At 42.0% G+C, this 9,468-nt stretch overlaps 1 protein-coding gene and 1 non-coding gene across 6 annotated transcripts in view; both read right to left on the bottom strand.

The window, feature by feature from the left end:
- Window positions 1-9,468, bottom strand: part of Mpped2 (metallophosphoesterase domain containing 2) — a 176,376-nt gene that overhangs the window by 55,240 nt on the left and 111,668 nt on the right. The gene's annotated exons all lie outside the window — the stretch shown is intronic.
- Window positions 2,776-2,900, bottom strand: LOC115030471. The gene has a single exon (XR_003836067.1).

Genomic DNA, 9,468 nt, shown 5'->3' with positions numbered 1-9,468 from the left:
GAGGAGGAGGAGGAGGAGAAACCATCATCTGGTCCCCAAAGCTTTAGAAAATGTAGCTCAGAGAATGACTGAGTTGAAATTTGCTCATCCAGTGTCTAAACAAACAAACAAACAAACAAACAAATCAAAGAGAATTGTTTTAATCTATTATAGCACAGATTGGAATATAGCAAAATTCAACAAAATTGGATTAATTACATTGATATATATGTAAACTATATGTGCACTCATCATGTAGCCTCTGAGAGCTGAGCCTGGACCGGCTCCTCTGTACGTCACTCTTTATTTCTATTTTTCACTTTGCCGTGAGTAATGTGTGTCCTCCTGCATGGGCTCGAGGTCTCCCTCTCCATCCCTTTCTCTCTCTTCTAGGTTTGTTTGACTAGACTGACTGTCCAGCAAGCACCAGGGATCCTCCTGTCTCTTCCTCCCCAGGGCTGGGATTAAAAGATTCCCAGGGATCAACTCAGGTACACATGCTGTAGGGAAATCACTTTACAGACTGAGATATCTTTCTTTCCTCTCCCCTCCCCTCCCCTCCTCTCCCCTCCCCTCCCTTCCCTCACCTCCTCTCCTCTTCTTTTCTTTTCTTATATTTATTCACTTATTTTATGTATAAGTACACTGTAGCTGTCTTCAGACACACCAGAAGAGGGCATCAGATCCCATTACAGTTGGTTGTGAGCCACTCTGTGGTTGCTGGAAACTGAACTCAGGACTTCTGGAAGAGCAGCCAGAGCATGCTCTTATCTGCAGAGCCATTTCTCCAGCCTTCCTTTAGTTTCTTAATGTACTGGATTTAAAGAAACCATTTTGAAGCTTAGAGCACCAGTCAACCGAACAAATGGTTGGCATTTCAAGTGTTTATTTTCTGCCACCAGACAGAGACCGGCTGAGCTATTGTGCTTATCAGAAAAGTCTCTGATCAAACTCAGAGAATATTCTAGGAATCTTCTCAGGAATACTCTAGGAATATTCTATGTTATGGCGTATTGCCTGTTTTTCATCAGCTTACTATTATGACTTATAATTGTATAAGATTATAGACTTAACAACTTATCAGGTTCAGTTTCAGGGTGATAGCGTCTGAAGGCATATATCTCAAGACGTTCTTCTCCCCTTTGAGAGGCTTTTTCAAAATCTGAAACCAGGCTTTTCAGCCCCAAACACCTAATGTGTTTCTGGATAAAAAGTATTTGAAAAATATGGTCATTAAAACCCAAACAAGCAAGACATTTAGAGTCTGTAATTCTGAACAAACTGGGTTTGCTAAGATTGGATGGCCATGTTTCATACTATGCACATTTGAGCACAGCGACACTGAGAGTGTGCATAACAGTATGGCGTATACTTTGGGTACATGTATAAGCTTCAACATTTTTACTTTATACATTGCAAAAAACAGTTACTAGGAACACCAGCCTGTGTTTTCCCCAATCCTTTATTCTAGGAAAGTCTTTGTGTTCATCTGCCTCGGGAGTGTTTACACACAATGGTTTAAACAGAAGTTTCTAGAAACACTGCTACCATTTCCTTGTGTAGGTTTTGCTTCCACTCAAGACAAAAAGCTTGATGGATGTTGGGACAGGGAGCGAGGAGAGCACCTCAGCAGGCTGGATGGGGATGAAGGCTGTCTACAGCCTCAAGACAGAGGTGAGAGCTTTCTGCAGGAAATGCCAGGGCTGTGGAGAAGTGAGGGTCCAGATGGAATTCCCTGCAAGGGGCAGCTTTGTGAGCAGTAACAAGCTCTCAGCAGAAGCAGCTGTGGCACGTCTCACAAGGAAGCCAAAGCATGTTCTCTGGGACCCTAAGGCAAGGTCAGAGAAAAGAGGCACGTCCTGCTATGGAGGTCCTGACTGATCCCCAACTGGTATGTTCCAAACAGACTGTGTATAAGGCCCTGACCAGGAACCTGCACAGAGATCTGTAATCAGGAGCCAAGACCCATTACTTTTCAAGTCAAGGGTCAAGGGCTCAGACTGAAATATGCTTCAATTCTAAAAATCAAACAAACATCCCAGTGTGCAATTACTCAAATCTGTGAGTCACACTAGCATAACACCCACACCTGCTATCCATGTTTAAATGTTTAAAAATGCAAGTTGCTGCTGCAGAATTATTGCGCACGCCTTGGGCTTTCATCAAGCCATGCAGCTGTGGCAAATTTTTGGATAGGGTAAGAGGAGGTTAGATACATCTCCATTCCTTACCTCTGAGATAGACTCACTGGAGCTATGACAGAATTGAGGTGAGATGGTGCAGATGCTCTTCAGAGGTGAGTTAGAACTGACCAACAGCCACCTGCGCTCTCCAGAGTTCCCCAACCAGCCCTCACTGAAGTCAAAAAGACGCATGTGCTACCAGTGTCTCTAGCTTGTGCCTGAACCATGTGCTAGAACCATGACTCATTTGCCACATCTGCATAACACCTGGCCTATGTTTACTAAATATTTCTCTAAACCAGACTTGGTTTTATTACTTAAATAAATTTATCCTCACCCTAAACGGCAATATCCATGAAATTACAAGTCCTGCACACACCCATACACTTTTCAGCAGGCATGTAAAAATGCCAAATTACCAAAAGAAGTGTGCAACTAGGCACAGCTTAAGATTATGTCACCCTCACTACCGGCACACTTGCTACAGCTCGGGAAACCCTGCACTGCACAATGGTGGCACTAGATGTTCTTCTGATTCCATTTTCTTTCTTTTTCTTAACCCACTTCTCTTCAATTTATGCTAAATTAAATGAAAACTAGCAAAGCGTGCTGAAAACATTGGGTAGTACAGTGAGCCCTGTGGTTTTCTCCAGGAAGGGCTGCTCTCTTCACCCCTTTGTCTAGGAGTGTATCGGCAAAGTCTTGCTTCATTAGACTCAGCCTTCTTGATCCTCCAGTGATTCCATTTTCTTTCTCCTGGCTTCCAAACTGCGATTACTTACCAGTGACAATGGGTTTGAATATAAAACGTTATTCAAAGAAGGAGGAAGCTAAGCGAGAGTAGGAGAATGGGAAGAAGTAACACAACAGAAAGAAGGGTGGAGGTCATAAAGAGAAGGACAAGACGCCCAGGCAAAATATCCAAACAGAAATGCTAACGGCAGAGGGAACGCTGCGTTTGCGCACGTGTCTGAGAAATGTAACCACACCAGGAAATCTGCTCATGAAAAGCATGGCTACCTGGAGAACAGCGACATTACCTTCAGCTATTACACAATGGGAGCACAGACCTGGAAATAGGGAGCATGGTGCTCTGCTTCCCCAGGGTCCTCGCAGCGCACTGATGCGCCATTGTGGCTTTTTGCCTCTGCAGACATACAGCCCTGGATTTGGGGATCCTCCTTCTTAAGGGGGTCCCTCCCTCTCCTTCCTTCCTTACCCTCCTTATCATCTCAGGAAGAAATTCCTGCAAAGCTCTTCCTTTGGTCACTGATATCTCTGGGAACCAAACCCATTAAGATATTTTTGATCCTTACTCATGCTATTTTGAATGTCTGGGTCACAGGAAGGAACCGATAAAAATAGAATTACAATGCCCTTACTGCCGAAGCAGCAAAGGAACTGATTAGGATTGATGTCTGAATAAATATACAATAGCAGCTCCTGCACATGAATGGCCTTTGGTTGGACCAAAAGAAGCGTAGGTCTTAGTGACCGCACATGCGTGCATTTGTTTCGCATGTCCTGTGTGCCTTTTTCTTAAGAGAAGACCCCCTCTTTTAAAAAAGATTAAGCATATACTAATGATCTAGAGAGATCGTTCAGTGGTCAAGAGAACTTGTTCTTGCAAATGACTTAAGTTCAATTCCAAGCACCCATGTGGTGGGTCACAAAATCCTTTGTAACTCCAGTTCCAGGGGATCTGATGCCTTCTTCTGACCTCTGTGGGCACTAGGCACACCCTGTAATGTGTACGTGAGCAAACCACTCATACATATAAAATAGATATGTAAAAATTAGTATAAAATGATCATAGTGATATAAAATGATGATAAGTGTTCATTGAACACAGACTGACAAGTAAGGAACTTGAAAGTTTGTATGTACTAACTCATCAAGTGTCCAGAGCCAACAATCTAATGGGGGATAAATGGATGCTATCCTTCTCCTCCTCCTTTTCTTTCTTTCTTTCTTTCTTTCTTTCTTTCTTTCTTTTCTTTTCTTTTCTTTTCTTTTTTTTTTTTTTAAATAAAGAAGCAAGTCAGAATCAAAGATGTAACTGCCATACAATAGACAGATACAAGTTAATTCCGCCTCTCCTGATAGGGTTAATATCATGGGGATTAATTAGTCTCTTTGACTCTAGTCTCTAACTGCAGTGCTAGAGGTGCTTAAGAAGGGGTGGCTACCAAGACAAGATGGAAAGGCAAGTCTAGTCCTTCCCAGGGCTTGGGCTTGCAGCACTGTAAACTTCCAAGTTCAAGGTGTTGCCAGCACAGATGCCATTATCTCCACAATGGCTCCTCCTTCCACACTCTCCATTGATCGGTAGACCGTCCCCAGTGAACATATGAATCTGACAATATTAAACAGACAAACGTCTAAAAGTATGGGCTAACCCCAGGATTTCCTTCTGTGTCTGGGAAGGTGCCCAGAGAAGCCTATGTATGGACAATACTCTCAGCCTACCTTGAACCACGTCCATCAAGTAACACCAAATACACTGTCTGTAGCCACGTCAGCTCAAAGAGTCTTGCCTGCTCATGTGAGAATATTCTGGCTCTCTGCACCTGAATTCTTTTATCCATCTCTTGTCATCATTCTATCCACTTTTAGTTTAGCATATTCTCTTATGCTTTTTAAATTATCATTTCACACTTAAAATTATGAAAGGATGGTCCATCGTGACAGTGGACAGCCATGTAGACAGTTCATGATAAACAAGAGGCCATGATCCCATTTCTTTAGTCCTTTTCTCTCTGTCTTTTATTTTCCCTATTATTAATTTGCAGGGCTCTGGATCAAACCCAGGGCTTGTGTGCAGATGAGCGTTCTATCAGTAACTCTGAAAAACTTCTTCCTTCACATTATCTGAGAGCCTACTGGCCCTGCATGGTCTTTCAAGCAAGCAAACTCCTTTAATAAGCACCAAACACTATCTGGAAAGTAGACATTCAATGTCTTGCTGTCACCCACAGACTTAACTCCCTGGTCTCTGTGCTCTTTGGAGCCACACCAACCGCCTCCCTTTCCTTCCACCCGAGGGCCTAATGTCTTATTTATACTGCCAGGTTCCCCTTACTTCTCATTAGCCATGTGCCCTGCAGCCCAGGACAATGGCTGCCTCTCTCTGGCTTTCTCCACCTCTTCTGCCTTCTCTTCTTTCATCGTACACATTTAGGTTTCCAGTCTCTAAGATTCTCCATAAGTCTCTAAGTTAATGACAGAGAGAAACTTTAAATGCGCTACCTGTCTACAGAAGGTGTCCAGTTGCAGTCTGAGTAAATAAACATCTTTCACAACAGGCACCTTTCGAAACCCATCACGGGTACATTATCAAGTGGCAAGAATCACTTCATGCAAGTCAGCAGGACAGAAGTTCAAGTTCTCACCTGCTTTGAGCCCACAAGTCCGAAATCTCTCACTGTTAATGTCTCAGCCTATCTCAAGTAAAGTAAAAACCTTAGTCTACTACTGCAGAGAACTGCAGTACTCCCACTTGCTATCCTGGCCTCCTTTCCTTAATACCCTCATGTTAGTATGCACTGAATCTAGCATTCTTCCAAAAGGAAAAACAAAACAAAACAACAACAACAACAAAACCATGCTTCCGCAGAAGCACAGTATGCAATCCAGACACTTTTACAAAGCACTCTGACCCTGACAGCCAGCTCTTAGTCCACCACATACTGAGTTCCAGGGTCAGGCAATTGCCTACACATTCTAAACTCTTAGCTCCTACTAGCACTGTTCGTGTCTGTGGGCATACCTGAAAGATCCTCTTCCAGGTTCTTCCCAGTCTCCCTGAAGCATCTCCTTCCCCACCCAAACCAGACCAGCTGCTCACAGTGTCTGTCTCCAAAGCAATCTTACAAAATTAGCTCTTAAGTCATTTGCTTATCTCTCTTTCTTTACTAAGTGCCTTACAAGGTCCCCCAGGGTCAGTGACTTGCTTTGTTCATGCCCGTGTCTCCAGCACACAGGGTTGTGTTCAACACTGCATGGAACAGGCTCTCCATAGCTAACAGCTATATTAACCTCTGAATAAAACTCTAAACAGTGCAAGGGTACGTTTCTACCACCGAGACAGCTTCAGAAGCCTCTTTGGGCTGTTTATCTTTTCTAACTGGCTCTCTTTTTCTCCTAAATTCACCTACCATGGCTTTCCAAAGGACAACAAACCCATTTATAACATGCAACCAACAAGTTTTCTTTCAAGTTTGATAGGGCCACAGCATGAATCTTCGTAACCCTGCTTTTGAACTGTATTTGGCATACGTCTGCAGAATATGTTTAGCTTGTTTCTCTTCCACGAATGCTTGTATACATTATACATGCATGTGCCCCATGCCCACAAAGGCCAGGAGAGTGTTGGAGTCTCTGGAGCCTAAGTTGCAGATAGTTGTGAGCCATCACATAGATGCTGGGAACTAGCTAGATCTGGCTTCTCTGCCAGAACAGTCACTGCTCTTAAAGGCAGAGTCATCTCTATAGTCTCAAGAAATGGTTCTCGAGAGGCGGGTCTGCAATGCTCAAAAAAACAAAACGTATGGGATCCAGAACTTGAGTCTAGAATCTACGAGTTTTAAATCATGAATAGGGTTGAATTTAAAAGATTTTTTTCTTCACCTACTGATAGAGGAGGAAACTCCGATTTTCTCCTTTATTGTTTACTTTTATTTTATGTGCAATGATGTTTTGCCTGCATGTGTGTTTGTGTGACAATGTCACATCCCCAGGAACTAGTTACAGATAGCTGTCAGCTGCCATGTAGGTGCTGAGAATTGAACCTGGGTCCTCTTGAAGAGCAGCCAGTGCTCTTAACCACTGAACAATCTCTTTAGTCCTTTATTGCTAATGGAAGCAATTTGACTGATTTATTCTTCCTTCCTTCCTTCCTTTATCCCCTCCCCTCCCTCCCTCCCTCTGTACCTCTCCTGTCCTTCATTGCTGCCTCCCTCCCAACCTCTTCCCTTATTTTTCCCCTCCTCCCTTCCAAATGGTACACCCAGACTCTTTTCCTGGGATAAATTAAAGCTAGACTAGTATGTTAGGAATTTTTTTTGTTCATTTTGTTTTGCATGTTCTTGGATTTGATCTGTGAGTGTTTTATGTAGTATCTTAGTGTCTGCTCATGGTGTAATACAGTTTCCTATAAGTTTTGTTCTCTTTCTTAGACGGTATGTTGACTATAAAGTAAGATGGGAAATGGTCTTTCTTCTAAATAGTTGATGAAATTCATCATTAAAGATTCCGTGACTTACTTTTCATAATAAAAGGTTTTGAAATCAGGTTAATTATTATATTGAGGCACTCAAATTTTATATTTTACTTTGTGCACATCCTTTTTCCCTTTTAGTATTTTTAAAAGAAAGGTGTGCACTTACTGTAAGTTTCAAATTTTGTCAGCATAAAATTGCTCATGAACCCCTCTTATCTTTTCAGAGTTCCAAAGCTTTGTAGTGAGAACGCCTTTCCATTCCTCATACTAATGGTTTATAGTCTTGATCAGTAAGGGCTCATCAGTTTGATTTTTTTTTCAAATAACAAGTTTTAATTCTGTTACATTCTGTTTCATTATTTTCTCTTAATTTTATTCATTTTAATTTCTTCTATGTCTTCATTCTGGATCTTGCTTGCTCTTTCTTTTGGGGGTAGAGCAGCCTTAAGTAATTGGTTTTCGTCTGTGATTTATACTACAGAGATTAAAAACTTCAATGTAGAGAAGGGGGGAAGGGGGCCCTTATAGATTGTTAGTAGAAGTGTAAAGTACTCAAAACTGTGTCAAAATCAGGTTGGGGGTTGCTCAACAAATTAAAAGTAGTTCTTCCATATGACTGGGTTATATCACTCCTAGGTATTTAGCTTAAGAATTCCTACTCACTGTATCACAAAGATAATTATACATCAATGCTTAGTGTGGTATTATTCATAACAGCTAATTTATGAAACTAACCTAGGCGTCCATCAACAGTGGAACATGAAAAATGTGGTTTATGTACACGATAAGATAAATTCAGCCATTAAGAATAATAAAATTATATTGTTTGAATGAAAAGTGGATGTAAATGGAGATTATTATATTTAGTGAATTAAGTTGGATGAACATTGTCTTTTCCTCTCATTTGTGGATCTTAGATTTTATATAGATACATAAAATCATATATATATATATGTGTATATGTATATATATATATAAATAATCATGAACATAGAAGCAAGGGCTAGCAGGATGGCTCAGCAGGTAAAGGTACTTGTAATAAGCTTGGTAACCTGAATTCAATCCCTAGAGCCCATATAAGGCTGAAGGAGAGAGCAGACTCCAGAGTTTCTCTGATCTCCATATATAGTCCATGGCACATATACCCCCTACATACATTATGCCCTTATGTACACACACACACCAAAATGAATAATTACAATAATAAATTCAAATTTAAAGTGAAGGTAGAAACAAAACTACCTAGAGGAAGAAAGAGGGCAAGTAAAAGGGCAGAAGAAGAAGAGAGACTGAGAGGTATGTAGGGAAATAAGATTGTGGTGGTTTGAATGAGAATGGACCTCAAAGGCTCCTATGTTTCAATACATAGTCCCCTGTTGGCAGAACTGTTTGGAAAGGATCAGGAGATGTGGCCTTGTTGAAGGATGTGTCACTGTGGGTGAGATTTGAGGTTTCAAAAGCCTAAGTCACTCCCAGTGTGCTCTCTGCCTCCTGCTTATGGATTAAGATGTGAGCTCTCAGCTGTCCCTGCCACATGCCTTTGCTCTGCCATCATGGACTCGAACCCACTGAAACTGTTAGCCCAATTAAATGCTCTTTTTTATAAGCTGCCTTGGTCATGGTTGTTAGCATTCTGTCTAAGTTCCATCACACAGTTACCTGGCAACAGGCAGGTATGCTCCTTCCTACAGTTACCTGGCAACAGCCAGGTAAACCTGACCCACTATAAAAGGGGCTGCTTGGCCCCTCCTCACTCTCCTATTCTCTTACTCTCTTGGGCTCTTCCCTTCTCCTCCCTGTCCCGTTGCCCTTCCCCTCACCCTTTCCTCTCTCTCCACATGCTCATGGCCATAGCCAGCCTCTACTTCTCTACTCTCTCTGCCTCTCTCTGCCTTTACTACCCTCTTAACTCCCCTCCCCATGCCCTGAATAAACTCTATCCTATACTCTACTCTTTGTCTTAGTCAGGGTTTCTATTCCTGCACAAACACCATGACCAAGAAGCGAGTTGGGGAGGAAAGGGTTTATTCGGCTTACACTTCCATGCTGCTGTTCATCACCAAAGGAAGTCAGGACTGGAACTCA

This window comes from Mus caroli, chromosome 2, assembly GCF_900094665.2.
Source record: "Mus caroli chromosome 2, CAROLI_EIJ_v1.1, whole genome shotgun sequence".
Lineage (NCBI taxonomy): Eukaryota > Metazoa > Chordata > Mammalia > Rodentia > Muridae > Mus > Mus caroli.
The sequence above is the reverse complement of the archived record's forward strand: the minus strand, read 5'-3'. Positions and strand labels throughout refer to the sequence as shown.